The 18795-nt window shown below is 40.4% G+C and overlaps 2 long non-coding RNA genes across 2 annotated transcripts; both read left to right on the top strand.

The window, feature by feature from the left end:
• Positions 1 to 162: 162 nt before the first annotated feature.
• Positions 163 to 2999, top strand: LOC141380323 (uncharacterized). Its single transcript, XR_012398174.1, has 6 exons — positions 163 to 222; positions 542 to 654; positions 1623 to 1749; positions 1926 to 2011; positions 2320 to 2362; positions 2460 to 2999. It is a non-coding gene; the product is annotated as an uncharacterized lncRNA (long non-coding RNA).
• A 12877-nt stretch (positions 3000 to 15876) lies between these two features.
• LOC137489014 (uncharacterized) lies at positions 15877 to 18578 on the top strand. The gene is made up of 3 exons (XR_011008344.2): positions 15877 to 16539; positions 16654 to 16776; positions 18456 to 18578. It is a non-coding gene; the product is annotated as an uncharacterized lncRNA (long non-coding RNA).
• The last annotated feature ends 217 nt before the right edge of the window (positions 18579 to 18795 follow it).

Raw genomic sequence — 18795 nt, 5'->3', positions numbered from 1 at the left:
TCGGTGTTGAAGCATTTCAGAGTAAAGTGTTGACGTTAAAGAGTTAGATTTTGATAAATGAATATAATAAGAGTTAGAATTGATTTTATTCAGTGCGAAATCAAGGAGTTATCGTTTCTACACTTGGTGGTGTTATTTCCAACATCCGGGAACTCATGCAGCCCCAGTCACTGAAGAATTTTCCATACGCCATTTTCCATCTGAGGTTTAGAACAGCAACTGGTGAGTCAAACTACCTAAATGTTGGTATTTTACTGACTTTCTCTAAGGAAATACAGTTGTAAACATATTGTTAAGTTAATAACTTTAGAATGGAGTGACAATTTTAATCTTCTGCGGTTCATTCATGGTCGTTTGTGTATCTAGCTTAACTGCATTACTATTGACTTCTTTTCAAGAATGTTTTATATATGCTCACGCATACATAGTGCATAAAAACATCAAATGTTCATATTCAACACATTTCTGTCACGCGTAATGCCATTTTGTGCGTTGTTACCCATCTGTAAAATAAAATCGACACTTCTCCTTTAATTCGAAGCAAACTAGCGAGGGAATCACCGGAGCAGCCTAACCTTAGCCTACTCTGCCCGGATGCTAACGGCAACACAGGACGGTTTCCATAAGCTCTGGAGAGTTTCTAAAACATATCTGGTGAGTAAATGAACATATGCTTACTTGTAAAAGGCTTCCTGACTAAAACATATGATTGTTTGTTATTCGTGTACGTTAATTTGGTTGTTTTAAACACCGCGGCCCTTTTAAACTGGTTCATTCGTGGCCGTCCATAACTTATACCATTAGTCCATAGACTCGTGTGATAACGTACGCTTGAATTATATTAAGCGTTGACAACCATTAAAGTCGGAATGTTAACATTAATGTCTTTAAATGACCGCGTTTGCACTTTCTCAGACTTTTAAGGTTACAGAAGTCTCCCGGAAGTTGTGGGACTAACATTAACGTTATCCCGCAAATGCACAGAGACTCCCAGATGCCCAAGTAGATGCCCGCAAATGAATGATAATCTCCCGGAAATCGCGCGTCTCCCGCCCGGTCATTAAACACTTTGCACACCCCTCTCCACCGCATCCCTCCCAGCTCTTCAGGTACGTCGCGCGCAAGTCACCCCCACCGCTCTTTAGCTACGTCGCGCGCAACTCATACCATTGCTCTATAGGTACTCATTTCTCCCGCTACCTCCCGCAAATCAACTCTGTATCCCCCGAAAATGACTTTTCCCAACTCGGGATGTCTGACGTTAGTAAGTTAGGCTATTTCTGTAGTCAGGAACATCTTAGTCAAGCTTTTTCTCCCGCATGATATTGTGCTTAAAACTATAGGCTAAACTTAGCATGTACTGTACACAACATTTCCGTTTTATTAAAGACAATTTAGTGCGTTGTAAACAGCCACCTGTCTGTAAAATTAATCAACTGATTCATATTTGAGCAGCCTAATGATGATACAGGTTTGATTTGTAGATTTATTATCAATAATCAACATCTGAATCAAAAGATATCTGAAAAAGTGTGAGGCATACTTTGTGATGTTCATCTCTTCTTTTATCTGAAGGTTATGCATATGTGTTAGATACTAATTTTTTGTTGTTTTTTTAACAGCCACAGTTCTCTATACAATAACACAAGACCCTGTGACGGTGGCTGATTAGAGACGGATGGTGTATTTCCAGAGTTGGTGAAATGACCAAGCACACCTTCTTGGTCATATGTGGTGATAATAATATAGGTATGTTTGATAAAGTTCTGTATTTGTTTCACAATAAGCTGAGAGGGTATTAGAGCATTAAAGAATAATGAATGACATGAAGGTGATAAGTTTTGTATTGTGGGTGAACTGTTACTTAAATAATGTTTTGCTCTTTACTTTGCACTTTTCCTCTTCTGCTTATCCTAATATTTTAGATTATATTTGGACCTGAAACATCTGCTAGACTCCAGTAAAGGTGGCCTCAATACTGGACCTGAAAGGGCCTAACAAGTTGAATCTGGTAAAGAAACACGCACACACACGCATGCACGCACGCACACGCTTACAGAAAACTGTTGTTTATGAAGTTTATGAATATTTTTTACACTGTGGGCAATATTTTGGGGAAATCAGCATCACTAAATGATATAAAAGATTTTAAGCTCCTCTAAATTTTGCTCCAAGTGTTGTGTTAAATTCAGGATTCTGGACAGACAGCTGCCTGTTTTTCCAGTTCTAGTCATAGTGGTTAACCTAATTGTTTTTGGAGATTCCAACAGTGATGTATGTGTTTTTTTCTACTTTTCCATATCCTGTCACCTCAACCAGCTGGGAGAGTCAAGTTGTGGATCATCATGAAGATGTTCAAAAGGTGAGTTTAGATTTCTTGAATGTTTTATTTACTTTAAATGTTCTTTTAAATATATCATAGAATTTGATTGCAATTTGTTTTCAAACATTTTTCTTAGTCATGCTGGAGTCTTGAAGAGTTCTTAGATGAGCATCACCCTATATCCGTGCATCAAGAACCACCAGACGAGCGATCAGCAGCTACTACATCATCATGGATAAAAAGGTCATCCTGTGGCTGGGAAGCACTTCATTCACAGGACATGCTTGATGAGATTTCCTAGCTCCAGTTTGTTTTCACACAAGTTTACAGCATTTATACCTTCATATAAACTGCTGTGTTTGATATGGAGGAACAAGGAAACACCTGAAGTGAAAGATTTGCACGCCAAGTTTAAAATGTAATTTCAGAAGAAAACTATGAGTTCAGAAGAAAACTATGAGTGACGCTATATTGAACTTTCAAATTGCTCTGATAACACATCAAGTTTGGACCAAAGGACTGAAACAGCCTTTTTGAGCACTGGTCATACATATTTTGTTGATACTGTTTGTACTAATAAAACATTTAAAGCATATTTGACATTGTTGCATTTTAAAAACTGAATGAATTGTTGAAGTGGTGAATGTTTTCAAATAAAATGTTTTTTCTTTTGTAATTTACAGTCTATTTGACCTTTTTACCATATTTACACTCAAGAGAGTTGAATAAAATAACAATATATTACACCAGGCGGTGTTAAATATAGTTAAATTTTTTAACTCTGCCCAGAGTTAAAATTAACCCTTACTTCAGTGTCAATGTGCCAACCCTTTTGAAAGTGTTGATTTAACTCTGTTTTGAGTGGACCCCATGAGACACTTTCAAAATGTTGAAATTAACACCCATAGAGTTGTTTTGGGTCCCCATAATTTGCTGTGCAGCTGCGTCGCGCCAAGAGCGCATTTGCTATTTACAGGACGCAAAGTAAGTCTAAGTGGAAAAAATGAGCATTTCACTAGCAAACAGTTAACAGGTAACAGTTTTTTTTTAACAGAAAACTGTTAAACAGAGCATCTACTGTGAGAATGAGAGATAATGGATCACTTTCACATTCGCTCTTTGATAGGGAAACCTTTACGCACAGACATCAATTAGTCTATAAATAAATAATTTTGTTTGTTAAGCGCAAATATTCGTTTCAAAACTATTTCTAAATTCAGTTCTAATTTCCAGCAAACAAATAAACGAACAATAATAACAAAATGTGCTCAAAAACCTGAGTTATATCCTAAAACACATGCTGTGCCCCATATGGTCTAAAACCTGACAGGTGGGCAAATCTAAGCTTGTTTTTAATAAAACAAATATAAATATGGATATAATAAATAATACTGCTAATAATAACATTATACAAAAGCAAATTGTTATGAATGAACTGAAAAAGCCTCCCGAGATGAAGAAGACATAAAAGCAGTGATTTTTCATATTTATGTAGGCTAGAAAATAATATGTTTTGTAATATTTTAATCCTTTATATTTATATTCTATATCTATTGTTATTATATCCAATATATATCCTAAATATTAAATTTTTTTCATATGTAAAGATATTTGCCTATTGCTCTCTTGTGCGTATTAAGCAGTGCATAAGCAAGGCACAACTCTATTATACTATATAAAACTATTATAGATTCTCAAAATAGCAACGCGCCAGCAGTGTGCCTCAGAACGCCTTTCTTTTTAGACCAGAACACCTATGGGCGCACAAATGAGAGCTAATGCATTTGCTATTTAAACAGCGTAGTGCAACGCCTCAAAACGACTCTTGCGCCAAGCTGAAACTACCAAAAGACTACTGCGCCACGCCTTGCGCCACATTGCGCCGGGTGTATGATAGGGCCCTGGGTGTGCGACAAAGTGAAAACATTGAATTTGACACCTAAAAGGAGGTTGAATAATATGAAAAATATATAATAGAAAGCTAGTAAAAAAATTTAAAGTAGGTTTTAATGTTAGTTTGACAAAGAAAAAGGAATTTGAACAATTATATATATATATATATATATATATATATATATATATATATATATATCTATATATATATATATATATATATATATATATATAATCAAAGGACATAAAAGTGCCCGTAGTTGAAGAATTACCCATTTATGAAATGAACCTGCTCCATAGCAGGTTTGAGCTACCAGAACTGTTGCTTTGAAAGTCTCAGATAAGTTTTGAAGAACGAAACGATCCTGGATCATGCCAAATCATCAATATCCAAATCCAGCTAGCTGAGAAATCCACCTACAAAGAACTTACCCCTGGGCTTCAGTTCATGGCATCAGGAAAACACAGTGGGGACTTCCCTGCTTGCTTCAGCCTATGTAACCCGGTGTGCGATAAAACAATGCAGTCTTCTGTAGCACACCGTCATGTTGTCTATACTAGTGTTGTCCTGGGGTCTGTTCTTCGTACTTCGCTTGAATGATCGAAGATGATTTGACAGATCCTGGATCTTTTAATCTTGATAACCAATCTCTGGCTATTTTGGTTCTTCAAACAAGTTTGCGAATCAGATTAAAATGTCTGGATGAATTGATCCTAGATCGCTGCGTGTGTTGTGAAGGGCAATCTATCGATCCTCGAAATCATGATCAGCAATGCAACGATTGGCTGACAGCACAGCAGCATAATGACATCATCTGAGTAATATTCAATTATCCATGTGAACAAAATTACATCAAATTTGTAGTAAGCGGTTTGTTAAAGGGCCATGAAACCCCCTCGTTTCAGCAGTGTGTTTTCACACCTCTACTTTGGAAAAAGTCAGAAAAGTGGGTGTGTCCAGCTCTGTTTAGGGGGGAGTGTCGGAGGAAGAAAAGAGGCTTGGTATGGGAGTGTCTATTTGGGCGCGCTGAATTTCAGAGTCAAAACACACACCCACAGCAGACAATGTGACTGTGTTTACATGGACATCTGTAGTCGAATTATTTGCCAAATTATTAAATGGTGGACTTTAACTGCAGTTTGGCTCTTTCATTCTGTAAGGTGTTGGTTTAGGTGAGGATTGAACCCGGGTCTCCTGGACATAAAGCTGGGGCTTTTCCCAGTTGAGCTAACTCCTCACTAGATGAACCCAAGAGCAGAAGAAAAATAAGGGAACTTGAGGCTTTGGTTTCAGAAAAAATAAACAGATGATCTTTACTAGAAAAATAGAATTCAAAAGTACAATAGAAATAACTGAAGCCGAGCTTCTAGTAAACAGGCAAAACAAATTAGACACAAGGGTCAAAAAACACAACAGTAGAATGTGACTTAGCTTTCTCTAGACAATCTGGAGAACACCGGGTGGTACTGGCTCAAGACTGAACACAGTAGCTTGTAACACACACACTTATATAGGGCAAGACACAGGTGTTGCAAATCAAGCTTGAGTGGTGGCACACAGCAGATGGTGAGAAAGTGGTGCCATCCACTGTTCAGGAGGAAGCATGAAACTTGGATCATGTTGTGCAAGGAGACAGGAGCACCTCCTTCAGGTCAGGAGGAGGAATGCGGCTTAATGAGTTCTTACAGGAGCCTCTCCTCTAAGAACGGCTCCTGACGTTCTTCTGGAGCTTCTTTGGGCACGATTGAAGTCAGTGATAAGCACTGGGTCCAGTATATCCTTAGCCGGCACCCATGATCGCTCCTCTGGGCCATAGCCCTCCCAGTCGACAAGGTACTGCACCTTCCCACGGACCAGTCGAGAATCCAGAAGCCTGCGTACTGTGTAAGCCGGTCTACCCTCAATGATCCGGGGTCTTGGTATGGGCTTGCTGGGTGGGGAGAAAGAGGAACATACAACAGGTTTTAATTTGGACACATGAAAGGTGGGGTGAATCCTCATGGACCTGGGCAGGAGTAGCCGGTAGGATACAGGATTTATCTTTCGGAGGATCTTAAATGGACCAATATAGCGTGGGGCTAGTTTGCGAGACTCTACCCGAAGAGGAAGATCCCTGGTTGAAAGCCACACTCTCTGACCTGGGCGAAGTGTGGGCCCTGGCCTTCGGCGCTTATTTGCCTGTCTCCGCTGCTGTTCGGTAGCTTTAAGTAAGGCTACTCGAGCTCTCTGCCATGATCGTCTGCATCGGCGGACCAGTTGTGTAGCAGCAGGGACACTGACTTCTGGTTCCTGTCCTGGAAACATAAGGGGTGGGAAACCATACTGGCACTCAAAAGGAGACATTCCTAGGGAAGAGTGGTAAAGGGTGTTATGTGCAAACTCAGCCCAGACCAACCGGGAGCTCCAAGTGGTTTGATTGTCTGAAACCAAGCATCTCAAAGACCTTTCAATCTCTTGGTTTACCCTCTCTGTCTGACCATTGGATTGGGGGTGAAAGCCAGATGAGAGACTAATGGAGGATCCAATGAGTCGGCCAAATGCCTTCCAGAACCTGGACGTGAACTGTGGCCCCCGATCGGAGACCATGTCCTGCGGAAAGCCATGGATCCTAAACACATTCTGCATGAGAAGCTATGCTGTCTGACTAGCTGTTGGGAGTTTGGGCAAAGGGAGTAGATGACATGCCTTAGAAAATCTGTCCACCACCACCAGAATGACTGTATTACCTTTGGACTCTGGTAGGCCTGTAACGAAGTCCAATGATATATGTGTCCATGGATGTTTAGGTATAGGCAGTGGGTGCAGCAGGCCTTGAGGTCGGGTTCTTGGTTCCTTGTTTTGTGCACAAACAGAGCAAGCAGCAACAAAGTTGCGGACATCCTTCTGCAGTCTTGGCCACCAAAATTTCCTCTGGATGAGCTTGTGGGTTCTAGTAGTCCCAGGGTGCCCCGATTGGAGGGAAGCATGAGCCCACTGCAACACTTCAGAGCGTAAATGATTAGGTACAAAGAGACACCCTGGAGGACAATTACCTGGCACTGTCTGTGGCTGTGCTCTCCTGACCGTCTCTTCAATTCCCCACTGGATTGCGCCGACCACTCTCGAGGTAGGTATTATTAGTTCTGGTGTGGTCTCACTGTCTAGAGAACCAAACTGTCTTAACAGTGCATCTGGCTTTGAGTTCTTTGAGCCTGGGCGATAAGAGAGAGTAAAATCAAAACGATTAAAGAAAAGGGCCCAGCGAGCTTGCCTGGAGTTTAACCTCTTTGCCTCTCTAATGTAGGTGAGGTTCTTGTGGTCGGTCCAGATGAGAAATGGATGTTTGGCCCCCTCCAACCAGTGTCTCCATTCTTCTAATGCCACCTTGACTGCCAAAAGCTCACGGTTCCCAATGTCATAGTTCCTCTGTGCTGGTGTAAGCCTGTGAGAAAGATAAGCACATGGGTGAAGCTTGTTATCAGTCTTACTTCTCTGAGAGAGGACCGCTCCTATGCCTATGTCAGAAGCATCAACCTCCACTACAAAAGGAAGCTCTGGATCTGGAAGAGCTAAAATGGGGGCAGATGTGAAGAGACTCTTCAGTCTGTTGAAGGCCTTGTTGGCCATCTCAGTCCACACAAATGACTTGGCAGTCTTCTTGGTGAGGGCAGTGAGGGGTTCTGCAATGGAGCTGAAGCCTCTAATAAATCTCCGATAAAAATTGGCAAACCCCAAAAATCGTTGTACCTCTTTAACTGAACGTGGTTGTGGCCAATCCAGTACTGCCTTAATCTTGCCAGGATCCATCTGAAGGCTACATTTGGATACAATGAACCCAAGAAACGACACTTTGGAGACATGGAATTCGCTCTTCTCCAGCTTAACGAACAGTCTGTGTCTCAACAACTGGGAGAGAACCTGCCGGACATGTTGTACATGCTCTTCATAGCTACTTGAAAAAATAAGTATGTCATCCAAGTAAACGAAAACAAATCTGTTCAACATCTCCCTGAGGACATCATTAATGAATGCCTGGAAGACGGCTGGGGCATTTACAAGGCCAAAGGGCATTACCTGATATTCATAGTGGCCTGTAGGGGTGTTAAAAGCGGTCTTCCACTCATCTCCTTCTTTGATCCTGACCAGATGGTAAGCATTTCTGAGGTCCAACTTTGTAAAGATAGTGGCGCCCTGCAGTATCTCAAAAGCAGTGTTCATTAGGGGTAATGGGTAACGATTCTTAATGGTGATGTGATTCAAACCTCTATAATCAATACAGGGTCGAAGACTCCCATCCTTCTTGGAAACAAAAAAGAAGCCTGCTCCTGCAGGTGAGGTTGAAGGGCGAATGAATCCACTGTCTAGAGCCTCGTTCAAGTATTTCTCCATGGCAGTTCTTTCAGGAATGGAGAGGGAGTACAATCTACCTCGAGGTGGACTTGCTCCAGGTACAAGTTCAATAGAACAATCATATGGACGATGCGGGGGTAATGAAGTAGCCTGAGACTTACTAAAGACTTCACTGAGATCCATGTATTCTTGGGGAACTCGAGACAAACATGGAGGAAGAACCTTAGGTGGCTCTGGCAAGGGGGCTGGAGACTCGAAAGTTAATGGCTTGAGCTTGGGTATTACCCGCACTTCTGTGGTAGGTATGGATATAGTGTGGGTTGAGGGTGATCTGGAGGGATCGGGGTGAGGTCCAAGAAATGTCTCCAGTGGCTCGAGAGGATGGCAAAAAGAAAAATCAGAAACACAGCAGTTAGTACCCCAACTCTTTACCACACGCTTGGACCAGTCTATAAAAGGGTTGTGGTGGAATAGCCAAGGGAAACCAAGCACTAAGGGGTGTTCTGGTGAATGGATCAAAAAGAACTGTATCTCTTCCCGGTGTGCACCTATCTTTAACTGGAGGGATGTAGTGCAGTGACTAACCTGTCCTGAACCAAGAGGTCTGCCATCTAGGGCTGTAATGGTGAGGGGTCTCTGGAGGATTATGGTTCTAATACCCAGCTCACTGGCCACATTGATATCCATAAAATTACCAGCAGCTCCAGAGTCAATGAAGGCACTAAGATGGTGAAGCTGGTTGCCTTGGGTGATAGTGGCTTGAACGGATACTCCGGAAGTGATGGCACAGGGGGAAGTATCTACTCTCGCCCGGGACCCCCTCTCCCTGGACGAGAGCTGGCTTTTCCCTTCAGTTCAGGGCAAGTGGAGCGGAAGTGGCCTGGCTTTCCACAGTAGAGGCAGCATCTGTCTTTCATTCGCCGATCCCGTTCGGTCTGGGTCAATCTAGTTCTCCCCAATTGCATTGGTTCATCAAGATCATTGGACTGAAGGGGCTGAGTGATGGTGCTAGAATGTACATCAGGGTCAAATAACCTGGTCTCTCTACCTCGTTCCAGTTGTCGTTCTCTTAGGCGATGGTCAACACGGATGGCAACATCAATAAGGGACTCAAGATCTGGTGCAGGATCTCTAAAGGCCAGTTCATCCTTTAATTCAGAGGACAAGGCACGGTGAAAAGTGGCTTTTAGTGCTCGCTGGTCCCATCCACTCTCTGAGGCCAGGGTTCTGAACTCGATAGAAAATTCTGCCACACTCCTCTCACCCTGAGAGAGTTGAAGTAGGCGATAACTCACATCTCCTTTACTGGCTGGATGTTGGAAGACCTTCTTCATCTCCGCAATAAAACTGGTACTGTTGCTGGTAAGGGGAGATTTCTGGTCCCATAAAGATGTGGCCCAATTCAAGGCTTTGCCAGTAAGTAGAGTGATGATATATGCTACCTTACTGTTCTCTGTGGGAAAGCTGCTGGGTTGCAATTGAAAGGCCAGCGTGCACTGTGTGACAAACCCTCGACACCTCTCTGGGTCTCCATCAAATCTCTCAGGTGCTGGTAACTTGGGCTCAGATGAAGCAACAAAAACTGTTGGAGGAATGGCTACTGGTTGGCTTCCTTGAGAAGTTAAACGTTGAGGATTTAGTAACTGGAGGATCTCACCAAGAATCTGCTCATGGTTCTGGATAGTGGTTGCTTGATCAGACAAAGCAGACAGAATACGATCAACATTGGAAGGTGGTGAGGCTTCTCCTGCTGGGTTCACTTCCATGGTTCAGTCTTGCTGTAAGGTGTTGGTTTAGGTGAGGATTGAACCCGGGTCTCCTGGACATAAAGCTGGGGCTTTTCCCAGTTGAGCTAACTCCTCACTAGATGAACCCAAGAGCAGAAGAAAAATAAGGGAACTTGAGGCTTTGGTTTCAGAAAAAATAAACAGATGATTTTTACTAGAAAAATAGAATTCAAAAGTACAACAGAAATAACTGAAGCCGAGCTTCTAGTAAACAGGCAAAACAAATTAGACACAAGAGTCAAAAAACACAACAGTAGAATGTGACTTAGCTTTCTCTAGACAATCTGGAGAACACCGGGTGGTACTGGCTCAAGACTGAACACAGTAGCTTGTAACACACACACTTATATAGGGCAAGACACAGGTGTTGCAAATCAAGCTTGAGTGGTGGCACACAGCAGATGGTGAGAAAGTGGTGCCATCCACTGTTCAGGAGGAAGCATGAAACTTGGATCATGTTGTGCAAGGAGACAGGAGCACCTCCTTCAGGTCAGGAGGAGGAATGCGGCTTAATGAGTTCTTACACATTCAGGGAATTCATTAATGTCCCTCCCGACAAACATGATATTTGATTCGAGGCGCTGCTCTAAGCGTGTATTTTTCATGCAATGTTTGATACCGCACGGCGAATGAGAAAAAAAAAACTCAGAATTTCCCGGAAACTTAGATACACATGGCAGGTAGCGTCAGAAAGCCGCGTGTGTTATTCCGGTCACAAAATCCAACACGAGGTTATAGTTTGGTTGTAACTGTTAGTGCTAACTATTGCACTCGGTGCAATAGTTTGTTTGATACGAATAAAATACGAACTGAATAAACAAAGAGCACTGGTCGCTCACTTACCAAATCTGTGGAGACAGGACAATCACCAGCAACTAGAGCCGTGTCTTTATTTAGAGGAGACTACAAGCGAATCTGGATCTCAGCGTTTGCAGATGAGAACAGCTCTCAGGTAAACAATAATCCTCCTTAGACACGAAAGTTATTGTTGTCGAGCGTCGCGTACACTGTAATCCACACGTGAGTCTGAGCTCTCACAGAGAGAAAATGAAAACGAAACTTAACTGCAGCAAACTATAAAAGCAACACTTCACGCTTGTTTTGCCAACACAACGTGACGTCTTTGCCGTCTACACTCTGACAGTAATGAATATTAATGAAGTTGCACAATAGAGCGTGCTGATTGGTTTGAACCAAGCCTTACTCATGCATTAATGCAAGACACTGTAAGATGTAATAAGACTCACTCTGGCACAGACGTCCAGTCTGCACGCTGGAATACAACGCTATTATGTCATGACCGTGACGCAGCTTCAAAAATTCGTTTCAAACCGGAAGTATGAATTTGCTTGACATAATGCAAAAACAACCAATTTACACTTTTTAGTGAAATATAGGTGTCCTAATAGTGTTTTTAGCAGTGTGGAACACATATACGACTGTCAACAGCTCAAAAAATGTGTTTTGGTGTTTCGTGACCCTTTAAATATGACGCAATAACTATCCACCTTGTTGTGGGCTGCATGCTGTACACTTTCATGTGTCAAGAGCAATTTATTTAGTTTTACAGTTAGTTGTGTAGGGTCCACCCAGTTGGCCCAATGCCGGTATCCACTGGTGGATGAAGGTTCACTGCATGTTCGGTCTTTCCAGTGCACAATGTTGATTCATATTAAACTTAACTCATATCTGACTCCAATTTTAGTATGAGGTGGTTTAGAATATTAATATATTTATCCTCGTTTTATCTGACTCCAATTATAAAACATTAAGAAGATTATATCAATATGTAATTTAGATAAATGTTTGTTTCACTAGTAACTATTACATCCGTTCATTCGGGTGCTCATGTCGCTCAGAGAAATCGCCTCGGCCGAAGGCGTCCCTCACGGTCACACTCCGGTCAGTCTTGAATATTAAACAGAGGTAAATTGACTAATACTTTAGATGGCCGCTACCAGCGCGCTCGTTCTAAAATACTTTAGTTAGTCCCGCTTAGATGTACACCTTTGAGTTAAGACAATCATCATTTCTAATTAGAGGTTAGGGCATTAATATAAATGTACCCGACTACTGGACTCTATAGTAACTTTGGTTTTCACCAAGCCCATAGTTTCCCATATGAACTTAATTTAGAATAATACTACCTTCAAACAAAGGTCGGGTACCCAATCTAGGTTAGTCGTGCAACACCTTGTTGACCTAGACGGAAGTTATCGCCCTTTCCACCTAAGTACACATGAATCAATATCAAGAGTCAGCCGGATCGCTAAAACACAATTAGTGTGCCCAATGCTCCATCTCAATTGGATTTTAGTCCGTCTACTGACCTGACGCAAGACGTGCGGAAACAAGGATACAGCGTAATCTACTTGAATTAATAATTACAGAGTGAGCAAAATATGGTCAAACATTACAATTTATTAGTCAGGTAAATGTATTATGCCAATTCAATCAGTTAATTCATAAATGATCAATACAAAACATCAAATTATCAAAGATAAATCCAAGATGAAAAAGATGCATTCCTGACTTTGTAATATACATAACATGGCGCAAGCCATGTTATGGGCTGATCTGGTTAGGCAGAATCGCGCTGAGTCTTTCTTAGACCTTACCTTAAATAATCCAAGAATTCCCTCAAGGAAGGGGGTGTGTGTATAGAAAGTCACACCCTTCACAGTGGTTCAAAAGATGCCTGAAGTTATATATTTATTGTTTTGATTATGTCTATTTCTGAGAGAATGAGACCATTGTACCAATCGCACTGAGACATTTCAAATGATATCAAACATGATAGCTAAAGTCAGCTTGGTTAATCTAGAACATTCAAACATTGAAATGACCATATGCGTGAGTTGGGGGATGAAGCTGAGTTTCAGCATACTCAGATGCAAATGCCACTTTTCCCGCATTCCCCCCTGGTGGGTTGTGGAGTCCATTGGCCCTGTTTTCAGCTCATGTTTTGAGTTGTCAAAGACATCAAAAATATTTGTAATACCTTAATTCTTACAGTTGTAAAGAATCACTGGATGTTTACAAAAGCATTTCAATATTGGTAAAGATGTCTGCAACTTCTGTGAAGCATCAAATCACCAGCATATTAACTGTCAAAACATGTTTATGACTGCATAAATATATTATTGCTTTTAAAAAACTCACATAATGTAACAAATATGGCCGACCAGACACATAATTATTTTGCTTTTATTCCACAACCGAGCCAACTTTGCCCAGAGAAGACTCAAAACCTGATTCCAAGGTATTTATGACCCAAAAGGAATGTGCCATGCAGCATCGAACAAAGAACGGTTCAGGACTCTTTAAGCTGCTTGTTTAAGACTGATGTTTTCATATAAACTTTACTCTCTTTGTGTAACCATGTGTTTTGCAACATTTCCCTTGCTCTTGTATTAACATTTTCATTTTAAATACTTCTGTATAAAATGTTTAACTGTACTGAAGCTAAGCAAGCTCTTTTACTGTTCGTGTTTAGACTTTTTGTAAAACTTACTTGCTGTACTAATTGATCATTGACATTTTATGTTAATACGAGTGCAACATATTAACATTTTAAGAGACTTTAACATTTCTGTTCCGATTTGCATAAAATTAGCCAATGCAAATTCTTCTGCCTCGGACAAAGCCCCATAAACTTATTATGCAGAGAGGTTAGTTCTAATTGGTCAACTTTCCATGGAGGATGGATCCGAACCCGCCCTATATAAGCTTGGGACCAAGCTACGCCTCTCCCTCTCTCTCGGCTCCAAAGCAACTCTCTTGCTCTCCCGGCTCCAAAGCTCTCTTGTCCAAACTGCAACTCTCTGCCCTGAAACTCTCTGCAACTTCTTCAGAAAGAACTCTTAACTCTCTTCTCTGAAACCTCTTCATCTGCAACGATCTAAGGACGAGACCTAACCAGAGAAACCTCCAAGAAACCAGGCGGAGACGCAGACGGAAAGGGTTAATCGCACAGCTCGGACATTTCACATCTCAGAATCCTTTTGCTGCTTCAACTTGAAACTACGGACTCCCCCCACTTCAAGCCTCGCGAGGAACAAAGGAAAAACCAGCCGAACCACGTGCTCAACAACGGGAGCTCTGACACGGACAGACCGTAAGTATCCACTCTCTTCCAACATCTAAACTAGTGTGAACTAAATTCAACCCTGACGAGACAATAGAAGGGTGAGTTTGATTATGTTTGGTTTGCTTGGTTTGCTCTTACAAACTCCAACGTTTTCCCATCATTACATCTTCTCAACCTCTCTTACTTTCCCTTCTTCACTCTCCTCTACACTTGTATGAATGTGTGTTTGTGTTAGGTGTTAGTTTCTGTTAGATTAGTTAATAAAGTTTAATTTTGTATGAAGAAAAGTATTTGTGTATATTTATGAATCTAATGTTTTAAACTTCGATGTTGTTACCCTGCTCAAACTTAATGGGTTTATTTTTGATAGCATCGCGGGACGATTCGTTTGTTCGGATCTAAAGAGTCGATTCATTTGAAGCCCCGTTCAAATGAATCTTCCTCCTTCTTTAAGCTAGTCCGCAATATATATAATGGTCCAGAAGACACGCTACCACTGTAATCTAAATCATAACTCGCAAGCGTGGTTATATGTACAAACTTTATACAAGTATCTACTGATAATTTTGTGATTCACTGCTGTTTTATGTTTATTTACGGTTATGTTGGAAATTAATATGTGCTCTGCTGAGTTTTAATGCTGGAAAATTCAACTCTGTGACTATATATATATATATATATATATATATATATATATATATATATATATATATCAGAAAAAAATAGTTATATGCCAATATTCAATAATTCAGTATATCATAATGATAAACATGCACAATATTGTTGCATCCAACACGCCATGAATTATTATTATTATCTACACTTTTAGAGTGTCTTTTAAGATTGTTGTATTCTGCAAAATGTTGAAGGTTTAATAGGCCATTTATTTTCAAGCACGACGATTTTCTCATGTTAATCTGGGCTACGACATTAAGATTTCATTGACTATTTGTTTGTCTTTTGTTTATTTTCTCTGTACAGTAAAGTCCTCTTGTTAAAATCAGTTCATTTAACTAAAGTAGTTTAGTTTATACTTTATTTTAGTGTTACCTACTGTACTTTATAATCTTTTTTTGCATGTATTTAATAAGCAATACACTAAGTATTGTTGTTGTTATCATACCTGTTAAAGTAATCTGTTTCACAGTTTACCTCAATATCTGGATAATACCCAAGCTTCCGCAATTGATCACAACATGAAAATCTAATACCGTCAGAAGCTAAATTACCAGGTTTTGACACCACAATTGACAAGATCAGTAGAGGTAATGTATATCAAGCTCCCATACTGCAATTCAAAAGCATAAAGAAACACACATAAAAAAACATGAATCACAAAATAGGGAAAACTTCTGATTTACAGATTTTCTTTTACAGTTATATTGAAAAACAGGATTAAATGTTGTTAATATGCAGCTAATGTGTACTTTATCATAAGCCTAACTATCCAGGAGTCTTACCAAATGAAGTGGCAATGATGACAATAGCAAGAGATCCCCCCAGCCTGCTGCTCATCAAACTCCATGATTGGTTTTTGGGTAAAGAGAAGAAATTTCCAGACGGGGTAAGTGTATTAATTCAACACATTTCATGCACGATACACTGCAAGAGGGTTTGTCTAGTTTCTTATTGTCGTCTTGAGTTTGTAAATCTAAATTCTTAAATCAAGAAGCATTTCTGGACAAGATAATACCTTTGTCTTGTTTTCAGAAAAGCTTGTGGGTTTAAATATGCCGGTGCGGTAAGCGAAATAAACTCCTTTCTACTTTAAAATCTATCCTGAATGTAACTGGAAGCTAGTGTAAGTACTGACCTGAGGACTGCTTCCATGTGCTTTATTTTAATTCATTGCATTTGCTTTCAGAAAGTGAAGGAGATAGTGTTGGTGATGGAGCATCATCATCCGTGCAGAACACTAGCAGATTTCCTGAAGGAGCACCAAAACCTAGAGGAAAGAGACGTGTGTACGCTGATCCTACAGATTGTCAAAGCAGCGCAGGAGTGCTTGAGGCGTGAAATTTGTCATTGGGATATTCATGAAGGTAATATCCTGTCATCGGCCCACCTCTGCACATTAAGCTAATTGATTTTGGCTGTGCGATGCAAATCTGTCATGGTAAGTCTAATTTTTTTAGGAGGAAACCGTAAACTTTCAATTAGTCTCTGAGAATCAGTCAAATGGGGCTTTAGCTGAACTGTTTGTCCAACACTCCACTTCTCTTCCTGACAGATCGATAAGTACACCAGCGGCCAGGAACAAGGATATCTCTTAAGGAAGCGGTTGAAATTACGGTGAATCAGCTGTATTGCCTCATGAAGGAAATGGCCAGACATTGTTCCAAAATACCTGAAGGTAAGAAGATGACTCTTAACCAACAAGGTTCAACCCTCCTGTTGACTTATGGGTCAGAAATGACATTTTAATAGCAGAAAAACCCTAAACAATGTTTTTCTTTATCTTGAGGTTTGGTGACGGTGTCTAAAATGAGATCAACATTAGGAAAATATATAATTTTCTACTTTTATATTTTAATGAAGACTGAACATATTTAATTTTTAGATTTTAGCACGTCATATTAAAACATAACTTGATTGAGGACACGGAACACATTTTGTATTTGCAGTTTTCGCCGATGCATTTATAAAGCGGCTCTAAAAAGCAGCTGGAAGACAGAAAAAAAGGTCGCCTAGTTTCTGCTTTCACTAACCAAAAAAATGCTGTTTGCACGATTTGGTTAATATCATCCAAATAGCCTACTTTAAAATTAATATTTTAAACCTCCTCCGGTTTTTGTAGTTTTTACAAAATATCTAAAATCTTTTTTTTTTCAGATAGATCTTTGTCAAATTAAAGTTTAATATGGCTTTAAAACGGTTTGATTTATGTTTTGTATATACCTAAACTGTTATAGCTAGCTTTTGTTTCTTTTATATTGGTTTATTAATTTAATGTGATATTATATCTGATATTTAAAATTCTTTAAATTATATTTCAATATACCTTAGGCTATTTAACAAGATATGGCACTATTGTTTTGTCTCTACAAAAGTGGACACATAATTTGTAAAGTTGAATGTCTTTCTGTTGTGTTCATATTGTGTATTATTTCCAAAATAAATTTTAAAAAGATAAAAGCCGCTCCCAGCATCAGAGCTGTGAAGGGAGCGCTCTTTTGCTTTTTCTCACACACATACAGGCATCTAAACGCGCACAAACACACTTTTTAATCTTAACAAAAACTCTTGAAGACCTTTCCTTAATATGGTGTAAAGATTATTATGCGTAATTGAAACATCAAAGAGGATGCAGCAAAGTCACTTATAAATTAAAACTTTATTATTTTACGCAACAGCCTTACATTTAAAAGGGAAACATAAGGGCGATCATACGCAAAAACACCCCAGCCTATTGCGGCCTAAGGCTAGATGTTTTCTTTCCCTTATTTATTTATTTGTTTGGCGCATGTACTCGTGTGCGATCGGTAAACTAGTGTCCACCTCTCCCTTTACTCCGCCCCGAAGCCCCAGCTGGCCCTCTTTGGCCCTAGGTATTCGGTGGGCCGAAAAAGGCCGGACGCTGGCCCCGAGAAAGCCCCACTTTTTCCCGATTAGGCCCCAGAAGTGAAAGTTGAAACGCGACTGGCCTTGGCTCACCCTGGCTCGCGCGCTTTAGGCGTGTTAGTGCAAACGCAGCTAGTTAGGGCATAATGGGGGTCATTCGGGTCAATTTTGAGCTGCCAGCTATGAAAGCATTTTACACCACAAAAACTACTGACACAAACACATGATAAGAATCTGCTGCCTTATCTTTTATACTTGCTAAACACTCTTTACACTCCTGCAGGTTCTGTTATCATGACAAAATCCCCTTTACTGTTGTGAGAGTCGAGTGTTGAACACTGCTGAAATACTGCACACTGATGAGTGGAAACCCTAGCATTCACAGAATGTTTGTGTGTGTGTGTTATGTTTTCACACGTCAATTGTGTGTCCACGATTGACCAACTTTCTTTTTTTTTTTAAATGTTACAGAATTCATGACATTTACGGCTACCTGCTGGTCCCCTGTGAACGCTGAGGATGAGATCCAACACACAGTAGAGGAGATTCTGGATCAGCCATGGCTACAAAACTAATAAAAATGAAGACTGTTTTAGACATGAGTAGTTTATGCTTTCCGTCCAGAACCAGGACCAGTTTTAGAGGAGATTTTAGAGCACAAGTGGTTCAGCATACTGCTAACTTATTAATTTTTTTTCCATGTTTTATGCAGCGGATGCCCTTCCAGCCGCAACCCATCTGTAAAACCCAGCCTGATCTCACGAGAAAAGTTTATTAGAAATAAACTACTCCAGTATGCAAATAAATCCCC

This window comes from Danio rerio, chromosome 22 (genome assembly GCF_049306965.1).
Source record: "Danio rerio strain Tuebingen ecotype United States chromosome 22, GRCz12tu, whole genome shotgun sequence".
Lineage (NCBI taxonomy): Eukaryota > Metazoa > Chordata > Actinopteri > Cypriniformes > Danionidae > Danio > Danio rerio.
This window is presented reverse-complemented; position numbering and strand designations above follow the sequence as displayed.